General features: G+C 35.4%; 1 long non-coding RNA gene across 1 annotated transcript; it reads left to right on the forward strand.

Moving 5' to 3' along the window:
- Positions 1–5,553: 5,553 nt before the first annotated feature.
- LOC134530461 (uncharacterized) lies at positions 5,554–10,446 on the forward strand. Its single transcript, XR_010074822.1, has 2 exons — positions 5,554–5,623; positions 8,055–10,446. It is a non-coding gene; the product is annotated as an uncharacterized LOC134530461 (long non-coding RNA).
- Positions 10,447–16,084: the final 5,638 nt, after the last annotated feature.

The following is a 16,084-nucleotide window of genomic DNA, read 5'->3' on the forward strand; positions in this document are numbered from 1 at the left end:
GTCCAACCTTTCTCTAACCTTTTTGTGAAACTTTGTTAAATAAAGATTGATTTGTGTTGCATTTAGCATGAGAATTCTGTTACGTATCAGTATTAAAATTAATGCTTATGTCAAGGTTAAAAGACTCTGATTGCCATGAGCTGGGAGAATGGGTTAGCGCATATTGATGCATGGCAATGTTCTGTAAATCAAATCACCAAATTATTATAATTATTGTATTCATCATTATTGTATTTTTATTTTTAATGGTTTATCTAAATTGGATAACACGGAGGTACACCCCAGTAGCAAGTATAATTTATCATTGTGTGATCAGACAGGCCATAATTATCATTTTGGATATTGCAATGTCACTGTGTTTTAATTTTTGTAAAGTAAAGAGAACAGTGAACAACATTTTATACCTTTAATTGTGTTTGTGCTCAAGTCAGAGCAAGAGCATTAGATGCTTGATTCTGGGTAACTATGCAAATAAAATTAACTAAAGTGTGTAGGCATGAAAATAACAGGTTTGACCAAAAACATATATTTAACTCTTAGTTAAATTTTCAAGAAAATTACAGAACTTACATTAATACACATTTACATCAGTGTTTAGTTTGTATAGAGCTCTCGAGTATATATAGTATTATATCATGCTGCCCTCTGTGAATGAACCAGATGTATCATACGTGGATGCGGCATGTTGCTACGAAAAAACATATCCGACCGCATGGTCAGACAACCCGGCCAGACAAACCAGACAGACACGTTACTGTACCGGGTACACCATGAAAGCCAGCGGAAACCCGTCGCCTCGGCGGTGCGTGTCATTGGTCGGTGCAAGGGAGGTATGCGGTCGCGAGCTGGAGCCACCCTTCCTCAGAGCGTTCAAAGTGTTGTGAGTTGACGATGAGGAGAAATATATATACATTTTATCGTGTAGTTTTAACCTTAATTTCTTTGTATTGCAGGGCTCGAGAAATACTTCACAGCAGGTGCTTGTTTAGGAGCTGTTTCGAGAGTTGGGAGTTGTTGGGTGTTTGAAGAAACAAAGCGAAGAGAAGAAGGAAGAACTCCCTCCGCCCCCGGCTTGAGGCGGAGTTTCGGCGCCGAGGTTGGTCGCTGCGACCGCGTCTGGCCGGCGCCGAGTAGCGGGCAGCGGGCAGCGGCGGGGCGGTCCGGGTGCATGAAGCCGGAGCGGGGGGCGGCCAAGGCCGGCTGCGAGGGCTCGCCCGGGGGCGGCTGAAGGCGGCGGCAGGCGCGGTGGTGGTGGAGGCGGCGCGGCCACCGCGGGATGGACCAGGCGCGCCCCGACTCGCCCGCAGAGATGGCGCCCGCGCGGCAGGACGGCGCCGCATCGGCCGACGCGGCGCCCTCGTTGCCGCCGCCGCCGTCGTACGAGCACGTCCTTGAAGAGGTGAGCGTCCCAGCGCAGTGGGAGGTCCCCCAGGGCCTCGCTCACCCGGGCACACTCACGTTGTGCAGAGCACATGTAAAAAAAAAAAAAATCGGTTGTCTGTAAAGTCGGTTTACGGACGATAGTTTAACGTGACAACGTCATAACAAAACATTGATGAAATTATTGCATACTTTTATGAATAAAATTGAATCATTTTTATTGAATTATCACTATTTTGTATGGATACAAAGAAGGAGTGAAATGAAATCTGTAATTTAATTGATAAATTTACTTTTATTTGCTTTCATTAATTCAAATATGTTTATTACTTTAACGAAGAGATTATTTTAACTATAACTTTTATACATGTTTGCTATTTAACTTCTTCCAATCTGTGTTATTCTGTTAATGATAGGACGATTAAAGGAAAAGTAGGAAACGAATGGGAATGTTTCAAGTTTAATGTGCCTCGAAAAAGTCAAATCGATGGTTGTTCCAATCGAGTGTAAGGGCGCGGTTACACGGGACCCTGAACTACTTCAGGTGAACATGTTTAAGTAAACACGTTTACAAACGCGAAAGTGTGCGGTTACACGGTAGTTGCTGAAAAGTGTGTTTAGCTCTAAAACCGATTGTCTACTGTCAACGAATGACTGTGTTGTTGATCTCTATTTTTTAATTGCATCCAGAAAACGCGGGATTTTCTCACTTGTTTATACAGCATTATCAGCAGAAATGAAATGTGTTTACATATTGCTCAATATTTTTTTACAAATCGGGAATTCAAACATGCACAGTAAAATTTTTAAACTTATTTTTTATTATTTTTTGAGCGAGAGTACCTATCTCAGTTTTAAGAAAATTAAGGTCAGGATAAATTAAAAAATATGTATAATTATCTGTTGGTTTTTTTGTTGCATTCGGTAAAATATTACTCGAACTTGTGCCAGAAACACTTTCCATCTAGAATTTCTGCAAAAGACTGTTTATATTCTAACCAGCCAATCAGAGGCTAATGTAGAAGATATGTCGATCTGAACTACTTTGCCAACCTGTTTAAGTTAAATGAGAAATGGCCTTGAACGAAACATGTTCAGACTGTGTGTAACCGCACTCAACAGCTGAACATGTTCACCTGAAGTAGTTCAGACTCCCGTGTAACCGCGCCCTAAGAGAGATAGATGCGGCGCAAGCGTAAAATGATCGTAACGGGACACAGCGTAACGGGACAATGTGCGTTACGGGACACTTTTTAGTGCGTGCAGCCGGCGTTCATAGATTTATTAGACGCTGTCATGTCAAAAAACACATGATTAAAAAACTGCTCAAGATATCGGAGTGGTGGCTGTTTACGAAAAGCATTTTGAATACACTGAGGGAGGATAAGTAGTTCTGTTTTCGTATTTCGGATTTATACTGTACTTTTTTTTAAGAGAGAAAATGGCTATAACATATTACAGAGTCTTGCAAGCACTCAAGGGACTTGCATTACACCTTAATAACACTATGGTTATCACTCAAATATCATGGTTGCCCTCTCGACGAGAATACTGTGCGCCAGTCCACAACCTCGTGCGTAGAGGCACCAGCGAGCGTTGCGCGTATCATCCCACCACACTAACACAAATACACTCCTGGCTAGGCAGGACACTTACGCTCTAAGAGCCCAGGGGTGTCATTGCCCAACACTTTACATGGGTATCACACGCCTCTTCGCTTCTACTGACCAGAAACTGATCTGGCATGCAATCTTCACATTGGTAACACTTCACTTTGGGACTTTAAGTGATCCTATAATTTTATGGTATAACAGTAAAGGAAGACGGGACCTTCAAGATGTGGTTAGAAACCAACTTAAGCATGTACAGGCAAAGATGACAACAATGTTAATGAACACACTTTACTCCATATGTATGCATCTTCCCCTTTGCGGTAGGTGAATGCAGAATTTTCTTTCTAATATAAAAACTTGCAAAATAAATCCGTGACAATGTCGTTTTCAGTGGGCATTTATATTTAAATAAAACTCAATAAAATTGCATGGTTTTGTAATTACTTTTTTTTCAAATAGTTGTTAAAAATTAATTTTAAAATGTTTGCAACGAGTAAACTGTCCTGAAAAGCATAATTTAAAAATAATTTTTTTCAAGTAGGAATGGCAGTATTTTTCTCGAATTTCGTCAGTAAAATAATTTTTTTCAGTCACGTTCAAATGTTTAAATAGGTGTTTCCAAGATAGTTATCAAGTAAGAAAATTGTTGTAAAGATATTGGGAGCACCATAGGCAAAATGCATGACACATTTATCTTTATTCTGTGCAATAAAATGGTAGAGTCACCATTGGAATTTCCCAATTTGTCATTAATAACTAGCTTCAGTGCCAAATAACTCCAAGTAGGATTTCATATGCAGAAAGTAAGGTTCCCTATTCATGTAAAGTGATCCTTTCAGTTCAGGCTGACAAACTGAGCTGAGACATTTCCGCCTATCCTGGCTTCTCACTACGTACCTACAGTTCAGACTGTAAGTTCACTATCATCAGTTCACCTTACGAACTGCTTGAGTAGAATAATTTCGTGAGGAAAATGTCATCAGTTGATGAACTGTGAGTGTACCCAAAAGACTGGTAAAAATACTTATGCATTGAGAAAGACTTACTTACATATATTAAATATGATCTCTATTCAAAAAATGAAAAATGAATTTGTATGAAAGAAGCAATCAAGCCTAATGAAAAACTACTATGCTAGATATTTTTCCCAGTTGTCATAGTGAAACAAAATAGCACGTTGAGCACGATTTTTTACTTCGCATTCACGTAAACTGAATGAAGACCCGGCCGGTGGATCAGCCATTCCTCTCACATGCCAGTTCCGTCTGACAGGCGCCACTGTGGGAACTCCTACAGTCCAACAGTCCCAAAGATCTGCCGGCCAGGCAGACCAGGCCTGTCCAGGCCTGTTCAGGCCGAAAGGAAGGCCGAGCTGTGAGTGTTTTGGGAGCCTAAATGGATTTTGACTTTACATCTTGTTGATGTCGAGGTCTCTATACATGTATGTTGTGTGACATGATGATGAACAATTTTGTAATGAATAAGTAGGAGAAAGGAGAGTACTGGTCAAAAAATCATCTCAATCACGGTGATGGTCATCACATTTCTCGCTCATGGAAAATCTAGAATTGACCTAGTCAGAAATTTGATCTTCTTAGGAGTTGAGTCACTACCTATGAAAAAAAGTGAAATGTAAATTCAAAATAAATTAGATCTCTTATCCATTAAACTATTTTTGTTTTGTAATTTGAGCTACATCACAATGGTAGTTTTTAAAAATGTATCGATCTGTCTTGCAGCAGACATCTTCAGGGTTTGAGTATCAATTGAGAGTTTGTAGTTGGTAGTGCTGTGAATGTTCTTGCTAAGAGGTCTTCCCTCGTGATTGGCTTCCAAAGAAAGACAGCTCATCCACCTTCCAACTCTCAATCGATTTTCAACATTCAAGATCCCTATTGCAATGCAAAACGAAATGTCGGTGTATGCTAACACTGCGACGTGGCTTAAACTCGAAAGTCAAAATAGTTTTCAAAATATTTTTTTATATTTAAAAAAAATGGGTGCATGGCCACCACATGTGTTATAAGCGTAACATCACAGATAGAGGGATAGGAAATATGCATCTGGGAGGCAGCCTCGATGTGTTTCTTGCCACTTTTCAGTGGGCTGTGTCCATGAAAATCGGTGGTCAGCAGGATCAGTGTGTCGTGGTTTGTAAGCTACATAACGAAAACTGCAGCGAATGTAGTGTCGCATCACTAAAGATTGCCCGAGAGTAAGGAGTGGGGGCACTCAACGGTGCCTCTCCCACTCTCCACCATCGAGCACCCTACTCCTGAGCATTGTTATTTTTGTTATGCTCTGATGACATCATCGCCCCAACATACCCTACCGGCTGTAGAGAAGTTTGACTTTAAAACAAGTGTCTCGTGTGCCAGACGCGGTTGGCGGTGGCCCAGGCTGAGGCAGAGGCGCGCGGCCAGGATGGCGCGGGGGCGGCGCAGCTGCAGCACGAGCCTGAGGCGGCGCAGGACAGCGGCGGCGGCGGCGGCAGCAGCGGGGTCACCACGCCTGTGGCCAAGCGTCCCGAGATAATCCACAAGTCCAGCAAGGAGCTGTACCGCGCCGTGGCGGCCGAGTGGGGCATCACGTGCAAGATGAGCGACAACTGCCGCTGCCTTGACTGCCAGGTCGGTTACGAGGACCACCCTGTTTGCACTAACCCCAAGACTGATGCACGAATAATCCGTGTTACTTTTGTGAAAGTAACAGGTAGGTTAGGTCAGGTCTGTTACAGAAAGAAAATTCTCGCAAAAATTCGTTTATTCTTAAAATTTTTGGTTTAGGAGTCACACATTAAAGCTGTCATAAATAAAATGAAATGTTTGTTAGGTTAAGTCAGTTACATAAATAATATGTAAAATTATAGGAGGTAGAATTATTATATTCTCACCAAAACATGATTTTTTAATTATTTTTTAATAGAATGGTAGTAGGTTTTCACTCGTAACATAAATGACATGTTGGTTGGATTAGGTTAGCGACATTTATAAACCTCTAGACCTATGCAAATGTTTGAATTTTTATAAATTTGTGTTTTTTTTATATTACAACCATGTAGTTGCACGGGCGAGATGTGAACATCTGATTATGTTAGGAATTGTTTGGTTGTCTAATTCCATTTAAGTGATTAAGCTTTCGGGTCAGTCACACTGTTTCATCACCAAACGAAGCTGTTTAAGATAATTATATAGTACCATATCGAGTGAGAAAAAGACTGGCGTTTCTGAATCACTTAGATATTATTGTAGGTATAGTAAAAAATTATAAACACCCAACTTGATGCATGATTTGCAGTTTACACTAAAATAACAATTTGAAAATATAACCATAGTATATTAGGCCATAGTTTTATAAACAAAGTCATATCAAAAGTTGATATGGTCACAGCATTAAATTCTTTTATTTACCAAAAACTATTTATAAGTTTAGCTGAGGCATATTTATGTTTGTAAAACTAAGTCTTTTGCACTGTATGATTATGCACACAATGGATAAATGCAATGAAACTAAATATATTTTGCGAGGATAAATATATCTTGATCAGCAATCGAGCATCCGGTAATTATTGTTGATGGACATTCTACTCAAAACTTCATCAGTGTAGCATCAGCATGACTCTTTAGCATTAAATATAGTTCACAATCCAATGTGATATATTGTTATTTGTTTCGGTTAATGTTTTATTGTGAAGGCAAGTTGTAACTTAACCATTATTTTTTCAACAGCGATTCTTTTGTAAAAAGTGATGTCTCATGGATGTAATTTTGCACTTTTACAATATATATTCAAGTTAGCAGTACATTTATTAGGGGGTGAAAAAACACAATTATACAATTAACCATAAAATGTATGCTCAAAACTCAACCGGCGATGCAGTAGTGCAAGCTAGCCATAAAATGATATAAATGTGTAGTACACAGATACCACCACCATTTGTGCAGTTTTGCTGTGGATTTTCAACCAGATGAATATGCATTTATACCAAAAGAAAGCCGACAAGTATCACATGCAAGGACTTCCGTACGGCAATGCAAGGGAAGCACAAAGATTATCCTAAGAACGTTTGCTAACAAGATGCATGCTAGATGAGAGAACACCCTCTAGCGATTCACTGGTTGAGTTAAGCACATATTGTATGGTGATTTGTGCTTGTACAGCTGTGTTCTAACATCCCATAACATATGCACTATATAATGTTGTTCATTACAAAGTAAATTTATTTACCCAAAGCAATACTGTATTAGTGATCCTCATAACATATTTAAATCAATGCTATGGTAAGTTATTGGTTATCATTGCATGGAGTTGAAGTAAAACACTTCATCTGATATTTAAACCTGTGATGAAAGTTTTCACACATTGAAAACTTCTTTACGTAGCCAGGAACCGAACCTTGAATTAATGACCCATTGTACAGTTTTCCCTGTACAAAGAAAGATGTTTGGTCGAAATAAATAAGTACTTGTATCTAAATGGTGAAACAAATTTTTACTTCTCTAGCAAGAAAAATAGATAGTTGACTTAATAAAACCATTTATTTAGGTCAAAAAATCATGTAATAATTTAAACAATTTGTTTGAATAACTAAAATGTTTATATTTACATCAAACACTACAAACATATATATATATGTATTTAGCTGTCTTAGATTTTGAGTTTGAGCAACTTCACAGTGTTAGCATTTACCAATGTTTCTCTCTTCATTACAGCAGACATAATCAGGGTCGATAATAAACTGAGAACTGGAAGTTGGTAGGGTTCTAAATAAACTTGTCAGGAGTATTCTTCAGGTAGCCAATCACGAAAGGCTACCTCCACTGTCTTCTGTATCAGCCAATCATGAATAGCCTTGTCTCATGGGTGTTGTCGTCTATGCAGAGTTAGACACTCTGTGGCTCTTCTCTCCTCTTGTACGTTATCAGACAGTTAACTTTAAACAGATATATGGTTGAGGTTAACAAAACTTTCCCAGTTGAACAAATGGGTAAAAATTTGTTGATTGGAAAAAGAAAGTGCATTTGTCGCGTGATGTTGGAAGTGGTTACCGTGTGTGCCCAGAGCTGCTACTTTGACTGCGAGTACGACCAGAACGAGCACGAGAAGACGGACGGAGGCCTGGGCGCCGGCACGCCCATGTTCATCTCGGAGGTGATGCATGGGACGGCGTGCAACATCCTGTAAAGCGACGCCACCTACCGCGAGTGGTGGTAGGGCAGGGGGTCAACGACCTCACTGTGCTCCAGAACCGACTTGCTACCCCTACTTTGACTTCCTCAGCCTGGTTGATTAAATTATTCCATTGCGTAGTTCTTTGCCCGTCGTTAAATGCATGTTGCATGCATTAATAATTTACGACATCAGCTCTTCACACGACATACCTGTGAACAACTATCACTTTAAGGTGGAGAGATATGAACCGAAATACATCATTTAAGTTTCGACAGGTGTTAGGCTAAAAAGTATTTTTATAATTTAATATTAAAAATTGGTCTTCGTTAAGATTGAGATTTTCTGAGACCACCAAAAAGGGTCATTGAAAGTATTATTACAAATTAGTTCTCAAAAATAAATTAAATGTTTAACACTAATGATTTCACAGGGCTAACTTTTTATAGCAGTCAGCCACTGGAAACTTCAGACCATCTATTAACTATTTAACTATTTTGCTTTAACGAGGACAAATTTTCAATACCCTACTTAGGGATATAATATTTTTATGGCCTGATAACTGATGAAACCAGTTCCTATCTCTCCTCCTCAAAGATCCAATGCGCACTGCAATGTTAAGCGGATTAATAATGTCACCCAACATGTTTTTCATAAAATTTTAAAATAAGTTTAATTATTTCTCACGTAATCAAACAAATAAATTTGAAGTGACTTTCTTAGAAATAATTTGAAAACAATTATTATCTCCTGTATGTTATTTGTTTCTGTATAAGCCAAATTATATTTAGCTATGGATCTGTTTAATAATTTTAAAACAACTTTGTGAATGAAAAATAAAATAAATCCTAAAAGTAATGTCTTACATTATGTCTAAACAAAAAAAAATAGAACAGTGTGGAATATTATATGTAGGTAACACACTGCATGGTTGGAAACCAGCATCTCTAATGAAGCTCTGAGATCTCAGTGAGAGCTACTGAACTTACGGATGACTTCTTTAAATTATTATAGTCTTAAGAAAGAGATAACTGTGAAGGAAACTTGAATCAAATTCTCTAGAACCGTTGCCCTTACATAAAACTATTGTACAACGGACTGATATTTCTATAAAGATAACGACTATTTTATGAAGAACCACAAATAAATAATTCTGTAAGGAACTACCTAAATTAAATAAAAATAATTTTAATTTTTTTTTTTGACTTGAGAATTTAATCTGCTTACCGTCATTGATGATTAAAACAGCATCCTATAGTATTCTACTAAATCCTGTTTTTGTCAAAATGTGGAATAATATAAATATAAATTGAAATACTATCTAACTACATAACTCGTGTTATTGAGGGGATGTAACAAAAATATATAACACATAAATTCATTTATTTTTTACAAAATAATTGTTTTTCTGAAAATTTATTGAAGTTATCTTTTCTTCTGTTATATTGATATATTATTGACAATAATTAAGTAACTGCTAATTTTTACAATCGTTTACATCATTTTTTGCTATGAATACATTTAATCAAAAAATTTACAAAATATACACAAAGTTACTGCAACCATGATCTTATATTTTGCATCAGCATTTTGGTTGGATGCCATTTAAAGTCACAATTTTGTATTTTTCTGATTCTGTAATGACTAAATGAAGTGGTAAAGAATTTAGGGTAGTAAAAATTTTTTGATTGCGGATTTTATAGGGTTTTGAAATAAATATTTAGTTACAAACGTGAGCGCAAATAATAATGCACTGATATATTTATTATTTGGAATTATTTTTATGTATTATATGTAACATACGTAAGGTATGACTTTAAAATGGCAACATTAAATCAGCAAATAGTGCTGCTGATACTGCTGATTCTCTTCCACAGTTTACTATTTACTACAGGCGATTTGTGTAACAGGAGTATCAGTAATATAGGCTATCCCAAACTTTATTCATTTCCCAATCATACGACCACTAATAACTTACCAATAATAATTAAATGTGCTGAAACATTCCAATTACAGTATTTTTTGCAAATGCATGTTTCGCCGTGACACAGTGAACATTTAAATATTTTATAAAATATCGTTAAATTTTTCATAACTTGAAAAACAGGTATTAAACGAAAATAAAAAAGGCCGTTTTATCTAAAACTAATTTACTTCGCTTGTATTGTTCCAGTTTGTTAAAACTAGTATCGTCTACATATCTCTGCCTCTCCCCACAAAAAAAAAATAAAAAAAAATTTCCGGATGGACTAATCAAAGTACGACAAAAAACGTAAACCTTCAACTAAGAATACAATATAAAAAACCATACCTTTCTTGGGTTTCGAAACCAGAAGCCCGCGTACTGTAGGCCTGCATTAAGTCATAAGGCCGGCTTGGAGAGTCGTGACTTGAAGCGAAGTGGAGTATTATTCCATTTCATTAACCTGCCAAGTTTTTGTCTTGAACTTAACTCGCCTGAATCTGCAAGTGGCCCTAAATGTCACAGCAGTCGTCTTGAACAGCAAGATCTCATGTGCACATAATCATCTTTGCGATTCCAAGTCAAAAATTCAATAAATCGGCTGTATAATTTGAAATTTTTTTGTGTATTGGAATACTTACAACATTTTGAAAAGTTCAGTCAGCTACTCACCAATGATAAACGTTGTCTTGCGTATGTGATATTGGAATACACCACAGACGCTTCATTTTGAAAATAAATTGTATCATTTATATTAAATAAAATGACTTTGGAATTAGTTAAAATGTACGAATGAAATCAAATATTTAATTAAATCAAGACTTTTCTTTTGTGGAGGTAAGTATGATTTCACTGACATATTTTTTAATTAATTTTGTAATTTTTAAAATCTAAGTGGTATCAACTTTCATATAAAAGTATTGTTTAGAAAATATGTTTATATATAGTTTTACACCATTATTTAATATTACATCTGGGTAGATTTGCTTGTATGTTAAAGAACATATAAAAGTTCTGTTGCCTTTTGTTATTTAGTGTGCATTTTAATTTACATTTTTTAATGTTTTAAAATAATGGCATGTATTATCATGTTTATAAATATAGTGCTTATATGGCTAAGAAAGAGAGAACTGATGAAAGATTTTTATGTATAAAAGTATTTAATTTTGATGTAAAAAATGTGTTGTATTTTGATGTATTTTGTGTCGTGGTATATAAATGTTACTTGTAAAGTGACATTGTAATATTGCAGATTTTATGTGAAGATTAAGAAAACACAGGAAATATGTATGCAAATAAATACGGATTGATTAAGTAGGTTTAAAAATAATGGACATATAATGTATACTTTATCTAAAATTAATAAATTTGCAACTACTTCTTTATATATTCGCATTTTGTTAGTGAAATAAGACAATTTGTTTCTTGAAAGATAAGGAAAATAAAATTATGGAAACGAAACTAAACTGGAAATTTTTACATGAATAATTAAAAATTGCGTATATTATTCGTATCAAACTTTTATACCATAATCTTTTAAACGGTTTTGTAAAAGATTTTATAGAAAATATATCCAATACCAGCCAATTAAATAAAACAGATAAGTGCTGCTTTTGAAAATAAAATTAAGTTTAATGTAGAGCAACGACCGAGCTTAAATAAGTGACTGACATTACTTGCACATTAAGCAGAAAATCGTAAATGACAGCACTGAATACAATTGGGAAATTAAACATCGATGGATTTTTATGACACATACCTATATAGTCATTTTTACTTCGTATACACCAATTGATAGAACTGGGACTTTTAATGATTACAGACTTTGACATGACTTGGTTTGTTCTCTGTGCAAATATCAAAATTTCGTACAGTCAGTAAAATATATATTATCATAACAATGTTATCATCTGTTAGTAGGAACAAGTAGAACGTATCAACGGAACTGCACTTGAACAGGAAATGACAGATTTCCCGAGCAACGCCGATCGAATGAACGTTTGTTAATAAAATGTTCGACTGGACCAAGACTCTAGTATGGCCTAATACTAATTGGACTGTAAAGGAAAAATTTTGTAATGTTATTTTTAACTCATGAATTATTTTGTACCAATATAAGGACGTGGCTCATAACAACTGTTTTGTTTAAAATGTACCTCAGTTTTGAGCGTGTATTTTCCGAAATCACGTGTATATTTTTCTGAATGGCGTGACTGACAGGACTTTCAAACATTTCTCCTACAATCTAAAAATCAAAACGCTTTGAACTATTGTTACTAAGTGAGCACAAAATAATATTTTATAAATAGTTGTGTGTATGTAATGGTATTTTAATCTTATCTTCAATGTTTTACATCTAATACGATTAAAAACATGGACATTTTTTAATGCGAGTCTGCAAGTATGCTTACCGATAGTGATTGTTCATTATAATATGAAGTACATCATCATTAGTTGGAAATTTAATGGAATAAAGTAAAACAATAGTATCTATTTTGTAAGAAAACATTTGTACTATTTCATATCTTACATAAATGATGTTTAATTACAATTGTATTAAAAACAATTATTTAAATTGCAATCGACTTAATTTTTGTTAATATACTTAGTTATATTGCTTAATTGAAGGTAAAATAATACTCGCCTAGCAAAGTTAACTATTATTTTATTTTTATTTTTAATATTCATGTGTAGTAAATTCATTTATTGAAATGTATTAACAAGAAATATTTATCAAGTATAAGTTAAGTCTAGCTTTCAACAAATTTGTTATACAGCCATTGCAGTGAAATGTTATTGAATAATTATTAGTGTAAAGCAATTGTATATTTTAGGAATTGGGATATATGTATGAGTTAGCTAAGGGCTATGAATGGGACTAATGAAATATAAAATGTTTTTGTGTTTGAAATGTATCTATAAAATTTACTTTTATTTTGACATTCGGATGGCTATACAATTACTACCTTATATCTCTATGTGTTTATGTGAATAAATATTAATCTTATCAATGTGTGGATGTCTTATTCTGATAGTCGAATTTCTGACGTTAGCTTTTATGTCATTTATTAGAATTTTTGTGAAATATTGCCTTCATGTATAAAATAATCACTGATAAAAATTATATTTCAAAAAGTGGTATTTGGTGTTTGTGGTATTAGTATTTATAATAAAAAATATTGTAGTACTTTATAGCCCTATATGCAAGGACTAAATTTAATGGTATTCATGCAAAAATAAATATAGTATTTTCTGTCAAGGTGCAGTTAAAAGTTAAGACGGAGTATAAAATATGTAGAAAAACATGGCATGTAATCTTACATTTCTTACAACTTGATGCAAAATCCTTTCCTATGACTGATAGTATTTGATTTTCGTACTCAATTACAGCAATTTTCAAACATAAAATCTTCTATGATGTTCAAAGTATTGTCTTATGCTTTGTAAGTGTAATAAATTGCTTTCAGTATTGGAAATAGTTTTAAGCAATGGCAGAGTATTATGGTATTTGAATATACTTGAATGTTTGTAGCAGAATTTGGTTTGTTTATGTCATAGTTACAGTTTGAATTTACTGTTAAAATTAGTTTCTGGAATGATTTTTCCTAAACACAGTTAGGGCTTTTAAACTTTCCAGTAATCCAGCAGAGTTAATTTAGGGAACATGAAAATCATTTTGTTTGCGAGTCATTTGGAAACGTATCATGCATTAGAAAATTGCCTTCATGCCGTTCACTTTAACTAAAGATTTGTTTTGCATTTTTAAGGTACTGTATACATACTGTTTATATGTATGTGTATAATGAAACATCGTGAAACAATGTTTGAGTGTCGTACGAAAAAGTTAAACATTGCAACAATCTACTTGTTTTAACGGTGAACATTTTTTTAGCGATTTAAACTCATATTTGCCAAAAGTGTATTTAATATTGTATACTGAGGTATGGACGAAATTATATAAATAAAATATTAAAATACTTTTGTCTTTTTATTTTTTCAAACCAATTTTGATAACACGTTATCAGCATTACTTTGGGCAATACATTTATGTACGTTAACAAATTATAATATATCTCTAAACAAACCTTTTGGTATGCAGTATACAAGGGAGAGAAGTGATGAATCAGATATGTATTTTGAGGTAAAAAAAAGTGTTTCTATTTCACACTTTGGATTATATGCAATGTGGACAAAAACAGTAGCTAAATATGTTTCACAGTAATTGTCAAGACTTATTCTTATAATTTTTGACAGGAACAATTTGATATTGAATATGACTAAAACCTTGTCCCAAAATTACAGACGTATACAAAGGAGAAAAAACAGTAATTTTATTAACTGCACGATTTAACGTTTCATGAATGTAATTATGTCCTGCACACTATATACTATACAACAAAGCAAGTTTAATTGTACTAATTCAATTTACTTTTTTTTAATTTGATAGAAAAAAATGTGCTTATTTTTATTTTTGTGGTTGTTTTATCTCAACTCTATAGCCCTATAAGTATTTTGGTGTAATAAAAATAATTAAAATTATATAATATAAGATAATTAGAACACTTTGATAATTTTCGACCTCCTTCAGACTGAAGTGGAACAACACCTACTAAATATAATAAAAGCCGTTTTTTACAGCTTAAATTTGCACTATTAGTTTAATTACAAAAGTTTAGAAGTCTGTCTACACATTAATCTCACTTTCATTAAGTCTATATTTCACTCTCCCCACTGGAGCTCGGCTCGACAGTGGCTTTCTCTCCTGTTCGTGTCTTGCCACGCACCTCCGCCCCAACACACCGCCTCGCACTACTCACTCGTCCGCCGCGCATACAACACCACACTCCAAATTCTTCGGTCCCCGATGCATCATTCTTCGCACACGAAGCCCGTCTCTCGTCGTCCGCTATCGCTCGCCAAATGAGTAACTTGCCCTCTTCACTTCACTGCCCCCGCAGGCCAGTATCTACATTTATATACCTACCAAGTTCTGCCCTGGAAATTTCTTGTAGCCCTCCGAAGTGTCGCGTCATTAGAACCCCCGACTTAAAACACTTGAAGTCCCGAGAACAACGGTTTTATATTTACGCCATTTCAAGCATAAATTACTCTGGGAATTTTACGAACCTTCGAGAGACACAGGGAATCTCTGAGCTCAGTGGGAAAGCATTGGGGAAGGGGAAGGGGATAGCAAGGCGCCGCTGCTAATCGTATTATGGTGCAGCTACCTTCATCTCGGTCCTCTTGTAGGCTGGCATGCAGGCTACAGTCCAACCTCATAGCTAGCTTTCGTAACAACACTCCTCCCGTAAACCTGTTCGCGCAGAACAGGTAACATATCTCTTCCGGCATATTCGCTCAAAAGGTCCAAAAGTCACATCACCTCTTTTTTTTTCTCTGGATACATCATTTAAACATTTCAACACTTAACATCGGTCTTCTTATGCCGCTTGAAGATTAGGGCAGAATTGCTGTGAGTTTAGCGCTTCCTGTGTTTGATTTGGCAATCATACTGTTGTATCTGTTCAATCCACCTAGCGAGTTGTGGCTCTGGCTTCTTGAACTGCAACAGCCACTAAATTGCAGCATGGTAAGTATGTACAAGCAATTTTATTATATATGAATACTTGTGGAAATGTTGCAGGGATTTAATTACTGCTAAAAAATTTTTTTTCTTGTGACACAATAGGGCTTAAATAAAGTTTTGCTGTAGTACCAGATGACTCGTTTGTTTCCATTTTGAACTTGGGAAAGTACAGCACCCATCCCATCTTCGCTTGCACGTATGTCGGTGATATACTCTCCGTGCTGATGGGATAGGTAAGTATAGGGCTTGCACACAGTGTATTCTTATGCTAATGAAAGGCAGTCTCACAAACAGAGGTCTACAAAAGGGTCTCTTTTACTCTGTTAGCTGTTGCAGTGGTCTGGCAATATTTACCAACCCAGGCACAAAGTG

Source organism: Bacillus rossius, chromosome 1 (genome assembly GCF_032445375.1).
Source record: "Bacillus rossius redtenbacheri isolate Brsri chromosome 1, Brsri_v3, whole genome shotgun sequence".
NCBI lineage: Eukaryota > Metazoa > Arthropoda > Insecta > Phasmatodea > Bacillidae > Bacillus > Bacillus rossius.